The 12155-nt window shown below is 41.3% G+C and overlaps 1 long non-coding RNA gene across 1 annotated transcript in view; it reads left to right on the top strand.

Annotated features, from left to right (window-relative positions):
• LOC115082357 overlaps positions 1-11365 on the top strand; it is a 33357-nt gene extending 21992 nt beyond the window's left edge. Inside the window, exon 3 of the long non-coding RNA XR_003854147.1 lies at positions 11045-11365. This is a non-coding gene — a long non-coding RNA (uncharacterized LOC115082357). The remainder of the gene's footprint in view (positions 1-11044) is intronic.
• Positions 11366-12155: the final 790 nt, after the last annotated feature.

The raw sequence follows: 12155 nt of genomic DNA, 5'->3' as shown, positions 1-12155 counted from the left end.
GAATTCCAGTGCCAGTGTAAGGATATTCAGCCGCCCCAGATGGTGACATCACCCTCCCACGTGATCTCGATCTCTCTCTCTGCGATCTCGCTAATGTATGCATCGTGCCACGGGTGCCCTGACAACGACCGCGGCACCCTGCCCACTTCTTTTGCTGCCTAGTTCGCCTAATTCCTCCCGCCAGCTCTGTGAATTCCGTTTAGCACTACCCTTTTTCACCTCCCACTCCACTAGTTTCTAACCCAGCAAGTTACTTTATGGCCCATACTAAAGGTAGGAATTGTGTTTATAAGTCACCTATGCAAGGTCAGGTCAAAGGCTTTACTGAAATCAAAGTACACCACATCTAATGCTCTCCCTGATCCAACTCTCTGGTCATCCAACCGAATATAACATAAGACCATAAGAACATGCCATACTGGGTCAGATCAAGGGTCCATCAAGCCCAGCATCCTGTTTCCAACAGTGGCCAATCCAGGGCATAAGAACCTGGCAAGTACCCAAAAACTAAGCCCATTCCATGCTACCGTTGCTAGTAATAGCAGTGGCTATTTTCTAAATCAACTTAATAGCTGTAATGGACTTCTCCTCCAAGAACTTATCCAATCCTTTTTTAAACACAGCTATATTAACTGCACTAACCACATCCTCTGGCAACAAATTCCAGAGTTTAATTGTGCGTTGAGTAAAAAAGAACTTTCTCCAATTAGTTTTAAATGTGCCATATGCTAACTACATGGAGTGCCCCCTAGTCTTTCTATTATCCAAAAGAGTAAAAAACCGATTCACATCTACCCATTCTAGACCTCTCATGATTTTAAACACCTCTATCATATCCATCCTCAGCCGTCTCTTCTCCAAGCTGAACAGCCCTAACCTCTTCAGCCTTTCCTCATAGGGGAGTTGTTCCATCCCCTTATCATTTTGGTAGCCCTTCTCTGTACCTTCTCCATCGCAATTATATCTTTTTTAAGATGCGGCAACCAGAATTGAACACAGTATTCAAGGTGCGGTCTCACCATGGAGTGATACAGAGGCATTATGACATTTTCCGTTTTATTCACCATTCCCTTGAGATTCATCTGACAAGACCTACCTCTGGTAAAAAAAAAAACAAAACTATTCTGTCTCATATCTTGTAATCCATTGGATTCCAGAAACTGCACCACCCTCTGCTTTAGTCATGATTCCATTTATTTACTCACCAGCAAGGTCAGACTAACTGGCTGGAGTTCCTAGCTCCCTCCTTACTTCCACTTTTGTGAAGAGGAACCACATCCTCTCTGACTCCAGTCCTCCTCCGGGACTACTCCTGACTCTAAAGACGCATTGAGAAGGTCCGACTTCTCTAAGCTCCCTTTGTATCCTCCGATGTATCTCTTCTGGCTCCATCTCTTTATCTACTTTTAGTTTATCTAGCTCCTGGCAAACACTGTCTCCTGAAAATCATTTGAGGTTTACCTCATTTCCATTCCTATCTGTGCCAATTTGCTGTGGTTCTGCTCCTGGCCCTTCCTTCATGAACAAGGAGCAGACGTATTTGTTAAGTAATTCTGCTTTTTCTTTCTCAGCCTCTACATATTCCTTCCCTTCATCTCTGAGCCTCACAACATCACATTTGCACTTCCAGCTATTACTAGCATATCTAGAAAAAGCCTTGCCCCTCCATCTTACCATATTAACTATTTTTTCTTCCATTTGCATCTTCACTTTCCTTATTACTTTCTCAGCTCTTCTTAGCTTTTCCAGATATTGCCAGCTGTCTTCCTCTTTCTGCAGTCTCTTGTAGTCTATAAACACTTAGGCTGAAAAGGTAAAGAAAAAAAGGTTGTTTTTCCTCTTACTTTTGTTTACTTTCCTATCAAAAGCTTTAGTTGCTCTTATAATATCTCCTTTTAGATTTGCCCATTGCTATTCTGTTTCCTATAGATTTGCCCATTGTTATTGATCTGATGCTCTGTTCAGGATCTGATGCTAGGAGTTAGTAATCTGTTATTGATCTGATGCCTGATGGAAGGAGCAATCAAATAGTAGTTAGCACTCTGTTCGAGATCTGTACTTATATATGAGAGCTGAGGGTGGATCCTTGGACCAGTGGCAGATGACCACGCCCCTGAGGGATGATACTGGTCAGGCTCAAAGTTAGCAGACAAACACACACTAGTTCTTTATTAGACAGTATACTAAACCACCAGAGATGGCAGTAGTGAGCTGGTAAGCCCGGCTGGGCTGTAGTCCCTCAGACACTGGAGCAGCAATCCCTGGAGGCTGAGCTGAAGAGAGACTGAGATATATTGAGTAGGCAGGGTATGCAGATAGTAACACTCACACAATGTCCCAATGAAGCCCAGGAGCTGGAAGGTATAGGCCCTCGAGGAGCGAGTTCCTTGTTCCAGGGAAAGCTCAGAGAGAATGGTGGTAACTCACTGATGTAGCTGATATAGTTGGTAGTAATGACTTCCAGGCAGAAGAGTATACGAAGCAAGTCTGGGGTCAGGGCCCTCGAGGAGCGAGGACCGGTTCCAGACTGTCACTTGAAAAAAACAAGGAGAAGAGCAAGGCCCTCGAGGAGCAGGTACCTCTGGTAAGTCCGAGGAGGCAGAGTAGCTTAGGTAGCGAAACCCTTTGCTAACTCGATGTGTTAGCAAATTCTGAGACCTTAAATATGCATCACGGGGGATGTCATCTTCGGGGGACGCCCCCGAGGTTCGCGCCAATGCCGGTACTTCAGTCGGGGCCACCCACGTGCCCCTAGGCTTCCAGGAAACATGGCGATTGCAGCATCGACCCGGTCCGGGAACGCCCAAGGACAAGTGGCAGGAGAACGCCGCAGTAGCCAATCTTCCCGCGGATGGAGAGGGAGGCGCCAGAGAGGTAAGGAGGGCGGAGAGAGGGCGTCGGGCACCGACGGACACAACACCCATCCAGTGAATGACTCCTTGAGGTGCTCTTCATTTTAACAAAATTAGTTTTCCTGAAGTCTAGGACCCTCACCTTTAAATGAACCTTCATCTCTTGCGCTCTAACACTGAGCCACATGATCCAGTGATCACTGGATCCCAGATGATCATTCACTGCAATATCAGAAACACTGTCCCCATTGGTAAGCACCAGGTCCAATATCACCCCCTCCTGTGTGAGTGCCTTATCAGTTGACAACACAGTTCTCCCTACAAGGAATCCAGGATCTCTCTGCTTCTAGATGACACTGCAGCCGGGATGTCCCAATCAACATCTGACAGATAGAATTGACCTAGCAATAACACCTACCCTTTCATAGCAATTTTGTGAAGATCTGCCATTAAATCTCTATCCATTTCTTCTGCCTGCAATGGAAGTCTATATATTATGCCAATATAAATAGATGTTTTATTCTTTCTTTCTAGATCAACCCACAGTGCCTCCTCCTTACCTTGTGAGCCCTGCCGTCCTGTGGCTTTAGTATTATTTTTTTATATACAATGCCACTTCTCCACCCTTTCTTCTTACCCTGTCCTTCCTGAATAGATTGGAGCCTGATATAATTATATCCTAGACGTGCTTTCCATGTACCACATAAGAGAGAGTCCCTACTCAAAAGAGCTTACCAATAATTTCAAGACAGACAAACATGACAACTAAGAGAATTAGGCAGTTTCATTTATTATGTATGATACAGGTTCTAACTTGGGCCTGGATTTTCTAAGGTCGCAGACCTTAGAAAATCCAGCAGTAATGGGGGGCGAAGAGGGGGGCGGGCCTGCGAAAGCTGGCAGCCATCGCACCACACCATAAAAGGTGTAATTATTCGGCGCGAAACTGGCTGCGATAAGGGTCCTTACCTTTCGCCGCCAGTGATGTCTCCGCAGCGTTGGCCCTGGTGCCGTCCCGTCTCCTCCTCTTCCGGGGCTGACTCTGCCCCCATTTAGTGATCGCACGCGAAAAGTCCCTTTTTTCGCTTTTGAAAATGACCCCCATAGGCTCTTGCTTCTAGAAACTTGTTCTTTGAGAAACTTTAAGGGATTTTCCTGAAAAAAGGCATGCCTCAAACTAAAAATAAAACTATAGCATGATAGTTTAAACTTTAGTTTTTGACAGTTTGTGGGAAATAAGAAGATATGAGGTCCATTTTCAGCCCCAGTGCAGCCATGTTGCTGAATATACCCAGATATCCTAAAGATAGCTGGACAAGTTTATCCAGCTAACTTTGAGACAAGTCTGCGGCAAGCCGGGGAAGTTATTTCCTCCCCAGAATGCCTCTGGACTACTCCTAGACTTATCCAGCTAAATTGTAGCTGGATAAATAGTTATCCATCTAGAATTTAGCCAGATAAGTGGCCAAATTTTAATTTAGCTGTTTCTACGTGCGTTTGAATATGGACCTCAATCATATTCTGTGAAAGTTAAGTGTCAAGCGGGTCTGATTTAAGTTTGAGGCAAAAGCAGGGGAAAATGCCATAAGAAAGCTTGCTCGCACAATTTGAAGTAGTGCAACCATTGCTCAAGGATTTAATTTCCTGCATCTTCTGGAAGGGAAAAAATTCCACAAAAACAAATATTTATGCCCAGTTCTTAAATTTAGCTGTTTTTGGGTCAGGCTGGGCCGTTTAGTGTTCCTAGCTTTCAGCAGAAGGATCACAAACATGAAAACACGGTCATAAACCCACTCTCAAAAAACCTAATTTGGATCCCAATAACCTAACCAACTATCGCCCTGTATCAAACCTCCCCTTCCTCTCCAAAATACTGGAAAAGATTATCAACAAACAACTCACCGAATATATTGACGAACACAACATACTCTCCACATCCCAATATGGTTTTCGCAAACACCATAGCACAGAAACGCTACTCATCACCCTCTCAGAATCTATACTTAAAGCCATGGACAATGGACAATCCCACATACTTGCACTGTTAGATATCTCTGCGGCTTTCGACACTGTCAACCACTTCACACTCATCAAACGCCTCATGGAAATTGGCATTGCCGGCACAGCCCTACTATGGTTCCAATCATACCTTAGTGACAGAAGCTACAGTGTAAAAATTGGTTGTAACAAATCCAACCCTGTCAAACTTTCTCAAGGAGTACCACAAGGTTCATCCCTCTCTTCAACCCTCTTTAATATATACCTCCTCCCCCTCTGCCATCTCCTCTCCAATCTGGGCATCCAGCACTTTATATATGCTGACGACGTGCAGATACTCATTCCTATCAATGATTCCATTGAAAATGCAATGAAGATCTGGAACTCTGCTCTTTCTGAGATTAATAAATTACTCTCCGATAATTTCCTAGCACTCAATACTAACAAAACAGAGCTACTCATTCTTTCTCCCCCTAACAACCCTTCACGCAGTCTCTCCCCCACCCCCTCACTACCCGGTTGCCCTCCTACCCTACTAGTCCGCAACCTTGGCTTCATGATAGATTACCAATTTAACCTCAAAAAATTTATTTCAGCCACTATAAAAAGCGGATTCTTCAAACTCCACACCCTGAAGAGAATTAAACCTCTGCTCCACACCTCTGACTTCCGCACAGTACTGCAAGCAATGATCCTGTCCAAAATTGATTATTGCAACGCTATCCTCCTAGGATTACCAAAAAGTATGCTACAACCCCTACAGTTATTACAAAATGCCGCTGCACGCATCCTCACCAATACCCACCGTCATGACCACATTACTCCCGTCCTTCAATCATTACATTGGCTCCCCGTAACTTTCAGAATAGTATATAAAGTACTCACGCTCATACACAAAGCCATTCATAACCATGACATGCAATGGTTCCCTGAACATCTCCTGCTTCACACCCCGACTAGGCCCACAAGAACGCCTCACCAGGCCAAACTCCAGACCCCCTCTCCTAAGTTCATGAAGCACACTACTTTCAGAGAGCGATCATTCATTATTGCAGGAACCACCCACTGGAATAAAATGCCTTCCCAACTCCGCCTTGAACCCTGCCACAAAAAATTCAAGCACAATCTAAAAACATGGCTGTTCAAACTAGCGTACCCTGACTAACGAACTGACTCTCCCCTTAGATGCGACAAAATCCTCCATTCCGACCCTCGCCCTTTCTACTTTCTCCCTCCACCCCCTGTGGATATACCCATCCTCCTCCCCTTCCCTTATTACCATCCCCTGCAATCTACTCTAATTGCTCTGATTTAATTCAATTATTTGAACTAATATGTACATATGTATATAATTCTCGTATCATATTCTCCTACCATTGTTAACCCTCTCCCTGTTAAAAAAAAATGATAATATTGTAAAGCTTGTTGCTAAGTTATGTTACAATGTGAACCGAGGTGATGTTTTGCAAACGTGCCTCGGTATATAAAAAACCCTTAAATAAATAAATAAATATAACTGCTTGGGTTTACAACTGGCTAAACCCACCTTTCCTCCCTCGTACCTCCACAAGACCCACCCGTTCCTCTCTCCGTGGAACTCTTATTCCTCCTTCCATAAAATCCACTAGACTCATCTCCACCACCAATAGAGCCCTTTCCCTCGCAGGCCCCTCCCTCTGGAACTCTATACCTCTTGACCTACGCACCGAAACCTCCACACCCACTTTCAAAAAGAAACTCAAAACCTGGCTTTTCCTCCAAGCATACCCCCAATCATCATCATCACCTACTAACACTCTAACCCTACCATCATCCCTTACCAACACCCCCCCTTCAGGACCTACACCCAACACCTTCCCCCTCTAAGGAATTATGCAATTTTGTATATAACCAGTGTACATATTATTTGTTCCTCGAATCCCTGTTCATATCTTATCCTCATGTATCTGTTTGCACCCTCCCCCAGTTATTTATTTACTTGCTCTGTTACTGCATTTATGTTACATACTGTTTTCTGTAAAGGCTTTGCCTATATATCTTATTGGTTGTAAGTTACTTGTAAACCGGCACGATGTGCAAACGGTTGCCGGTATATAAAATTAAATAAATAAATTAAATTAAAAAAAAGTAAGTAAATGTGAAGCAGACTCTTTGCCACTGATTAAGCCTTGTGTGAATATATGGTATTGGAGGGGCACGTAAAGAAAAAAAATAGCCTTTTGCATTTCATAAATCTTGTTAAAAATAAATTTCAATGTACGAATACAGATGTGAAAAATAAGAATCAGAAGGCTGAGAGTAGGTCTTCTTCAAGAGAAAATCAAAAGCAGAGCCATGTATTCATAACACTTGACTGCCCCCTAATGGTTTTGTGATAATACATTGTACTGCATGTTGAAAACACTGAATGATTTCTTAAGCATGCTTCTTTGGTGTTAAGGTTCAGTTATTAGACTTACAGAGCTAGATAAGGCATGTGATGCTTACTTTCGGCTTATCTAGATATAACATGTTATGAAAATTCTCTCTGAGTGATATAAAGCTCAGAAAGTTGTTTTCATAAGAACATAAAAACCTAAGATGTGCCATACTGGGGCAGACCAAGTGTAAGCAGGCAAACGTACTCCTGTTTGAAGACTCCTATAGCCCACGTGGTGTAGTTGTGTGGCTGCAATGTAGTCAGATGTTAAACATACAGAAATAGTTTACCGCTTAAAATCATTGGAATATCAAACACAAACAAATTTAGAATCTCATTTGTATTTATATCTTATCTTTTTTTTTTTTTTAATACTTTATATAATATTGAGATATGTATTTACTTTAGTTTCTTATCCTTTCCTTCTATAATCAAATTACTAGTTGCTAAATAATTTCAAGCAAGAATATAGTATAGCAGTTTAACAACTGTCTATTAATGTTTTGTATATAAATATTTCTCTCATATGTTTTATTTGTATAGTTCCTTTAAGTAGTTCAGGACAGGCATGAAATAACTCTTAAATGTGAGAGGCACTTATCTGTCTTTCTTTCCTTTTATCTTTATCTTTGTCACTGCCTTTTTGTTGCTGGCCAGTTCTTCTTTGTCTTCGTCTCTAAGGTTTAAGTTTAGGAGGAAGATTTCAAACAACTTAAAAGGAAGCAAAACTAACTCCATTCACCACTCCAGGATCTTCCACTTACTAAAGTCTGTACAGTTCCCTAAGGTGCAGGTCACTTGCTGTCTAAGTGAAACTTTATGTACACTAATTAATAAAAAAATATATAATTCAAAACCCTGGCACAACTGTTTCAGAACAGCTCAGGTACATCATACACACTTTTGCTCTTTCTCATTATTAACTCTTTCATATATGGCACTAGAATGCGGAGCCACTTAAAATTTGTTTTAACCAAACACGCAAAACATTTCCTAAATTACCAAGGAAATTATCTCATACATATCTTACAATCAATCACCCATCATACATTCTGCAACTGGAAATGCACTTATTTATTTTTATTTAAAAACTTTTCTATACCGTTGCTAAGTTAAATACTGTCGCAACGGTTTACATGTAGGCACATATTTAATGAGGGTAAAAGCGTACTATAGTACATTCTAACAGGTGCCATCAAAGATTCGGTTACAATATATCATTAGACATAGTCATTTAGCGAAGTAGTTCATGACCAATTGTACCAAGGTACGTACACGGGTAGTTTTATTACACATAGTATTATAGTTATGGTTTATTGTGGTGTGGAGTTCATAGACTAATCTACTGTATAGTCCTAAGGACTGTATGTCGGTGCCTTTCTGTCTTTTCCTGAAATATTTCTCTCTATTCTCCTGTCTCTTTGTAAAATGCTTGTTTAAAAAGCCATGTTTTTAGGTTTTTCTTGAATGTCTTGAGATCACTTTGTAGCCTGATCTCTGGAGGCATTGGATAGGCCTTGATTTGAGAGGCCTGGCTTAACAGGTACTCCCTCATCAATGGTCAGGCACTAACTGTCTTTCTCTTTTCTGACTGCTTTGTCTCACTGCTCGATGCATTATAGCACTAAATTGTTCTCAGAGCTGATTATTTCTGTCCTTATACTATGCTTATTCTATGTCTTATTATTTTTCCCTGTACTATCTGGCTTCAAACGAGTAACCTACTCTGTGCTTTGCCTAACTTCTGTATACTTTGAGGTAACCCTTTACACAAGGGTCCATCAAGCTCAGTATCTTCCTTTCAACAGTGACCAATCTAAGTCACAAGTACCTGCCAAGTACCCAAACATTAAATAGATCCCAAGGTGCTAATGCTGGTAACAAGCAGTGGCTATTCCTTATTGATTAATAGCAGTTTATAGACTTCTCCTCCAGGAACTTATCCAAACTTTTTTAAACCCACCTACACTAACTGCCTTAACTACATCCTCTGGTAATGAATTCCAAAGCTTAATTGTGGGTTGAGTGAAAAAGAATTTTCTCTGATTTGCTTTAAATGTGCTACTTGTTAACTTCAGGGAGTGCCCTTTAGTCGTTCTGTTATCTGAATGAGTAAATAACCGATTCACATTTACCTGTTCAAGTCCTTTTATGATTTTGTAGACCTCTATCACATCCCCCCACAGCCATTTCTTCTCCAAACTAAATAGCCCTAACTTCTTTAGCCTTTCCTCATAGAGCAGCCGTTCCATGCCCCTTATTATTTTGGTCACCTTTCTCTGCACTTTCTCCAGTGCAACTATATCTTTTCTTAGATGTGACAACCAGAATTACACGCAGTATTCAAGGTGCGGTCTCACCATGGAGCGATACAGAGGCATTATGACATCCACCATTTTATTCACGATTCCCTTTCTAATAATTCCTAACATTCTGTTTGCTTTTTTGACTGCCATAGCACACTGAGCTGACAATTTCCACTATGACATCCAGATCTCTTTCCTCCTAATATGGAACCTAACATTGTATAACTATTACAAGGGTTATTTTTCCTTATATACATCACCTTGCACTTGTCAACTGCCATTTGGCCACCCCATGTTCCAATCTAAGAAGGTTCTCCTGCAATTTACCACAATCCGCTTGTGATTTAACTAATCTGTATAATTTTGTGTCTTCCACAAATTTGATCACCTCATTCATCGTACCCTTTTCCAGATCATTTATAAATATATTAAAAAGCACTGATCCAAGTACAGATTCCTGTTTACCTTTTTCCACTGTGAAAACAGACCATTTAATCCTACTCTCTGTTTCCTGACTTTTAGCCAGTTTGCAATCCACTAAAGGACATCACCTCCTATCCCATGACTTTTTAGTTTTCTTAGAAGCCTCTCATGAGGAACTTTGTCAAACGCCTTCTGAAAATCCAAATACACCACATCTCCAGCTCACCTTTATCCACAAGCTTATTCACCCCTTCAAAAAAATGTAGCAGATTTGTGAATCAAGACTTCCCTTGGGTAAATCCATGCTGGCTGTGTCCCATGTGATCAGGTGTATAATGCCAGAAAATACTGATGGGTCTCATTAAGAGGAGAGCAATGGACTGGAATCAGGATTAAAGGAACAGTGGTCCAGATGTCTAGACAGGGTAATCTGAAGAAATTCAGGTCACTTAAGAGGCTTTCTGTCAGGCACGATCTCAGACAACAAGAAGGAAAAAGCAGTATTTTAGCATCTGGATTTTGACAGCTGTTCCACAATTTAGAAGAGTTTCCATGTTAATTAAAACTAGATCAATCTAAGCCAATCCATCACATGCAGACATCTAGCACTGTAGTTTATGAAAGTCTTTGCATTAGCCTATTCCCAGAATGTTTTTTGGAGGTGATGCTTGAGGAGTAGGGGTGGGGAAGGAGAAATTTATACTATTTGAATAGGCTTACTATTGTACAAATAGAGGGGATGCCAACAAAGACTATTTAGGAAAGCAATGGGGGACTAGGGCAGTGAACCTTATCTTAAGGCGTGACTGTTGGTATTCATTCATTTATTTGTATACCACCTTCAAAAAGGTTGTCTGAAGTGAAGTGTTTTAAAACATAAACAGCAAATACAACATAAAATAACACAACTGATTTCAACTATTTTTTGGCCTTTCTTGGAACCATATCCTTCTGTCCAGCCTGGATTAATTGGTACTAGGGATTTTAATCTATTTTATCCATATATTTACCTCTTGCAATAACCTCCGCTTTCATCTCTCCACCAGCAGCAACAAGACCCCTGTCTCCAGGGAGAAGAATATAAAGCCCCCTACCAATTCCAGGATTTCGGGGAAATGGGGCTCACTCAGAATGGCAATTAACTCATGCGAATCCTCAGATCAGGATCCTGCTCTTCATGCAATGCACACCATTCCCCAACAAAGACAAATTCATGAGTAGTCAGAATAACACCTGCTGTGATGTTAAAGATCCTCCAAATAGTAGTATGAATGGTGGTTACATAAACAAAAAGGTGGTTACAAGCGCTCTTGGGTTATCTATTAGATGCTGTTTCCCTCACGGTTGTGCATGATTTTAGAGGATGTCTGCCACCATGTCTGTGCTAAAATGTCAAAATTGACAAGTCTGTTGAAAGTTCAACCTCATGAAGTGGTTGAAGAAAACACAAGGGTAGTGCAGAGGGCTGAGCTAGATTAACTTGCTGTTCCTATCCTAGTATCGCTTGGCGCTCTCTACCTCCACCTTGTAGCTGATTTTTTTTTTACCAGATTCCCACACTGCCTGCTTCTCCTTCCCCATTCAGGTATTTGAATATGTATGTCATATCCTCTCTGTCTCTTCTCATCTCTAGCGTATACATATTTAGGTCTTTTAGCCAGTCTCATCTCATATGGCTTTTGGTGCAGACCCCATAACATTGTGGTAGACTTTCTCTGAATATTCTCCATCCTGTCTAGATATACTTTTGGAGGACCAGCCTCCAGAACTGGAAACAATGTAATAGGTGAGGTCTCACCAGCATTATGTCAGTGGGACCAAGTTAAAAGGAGCTATTACAAAGGCAACAAATCTATATGTTAGGAAAGTAAACATGAGTAAGAGGAAAAAGAAAACAGTCTGGTTCTGTAAGCAGCTGGCTGAAAAAATTAACTCAGAACAGTTTTCAAGAAGTATAAAGGTTCCTAAAAAAGGGAACACAGGAAGACTATCTGTTAAAACTGAGGGAGACGAAGAAAGAAATCAGGAAAGCAAAAAGTCAAGTGGAAGAAAGGTTTGCCAAAGAGGTAAAAAGCGAGGTGACAAAACATTTTCCAGATATATGAGAGAAAGAAGGGAGGCCAGAAGTGGTATAGTGAAACTGAAAAGTGACGAGGA

The sequence above is a fragment of the Rhinatrema bivittatum genome, chromosome 1 (genome assembly GCF_901001135.1).
Source record: "Rhinatrema bivittatum chromosome 1, aRhiBiv1.1, whole genome shotgun sequence".
NCBI lineage: Eukaryota > Metazoa > Chordata > Amphibia > Gymnophiona > Rhinatrematidae > Rhinatrema > Rhinatrema bivittatum.
The sequence above is the reverse complement of the archived record's forward strand: the minus strand, read 5'-3'. Positions and strand labels throughout refer to the sequence as shown.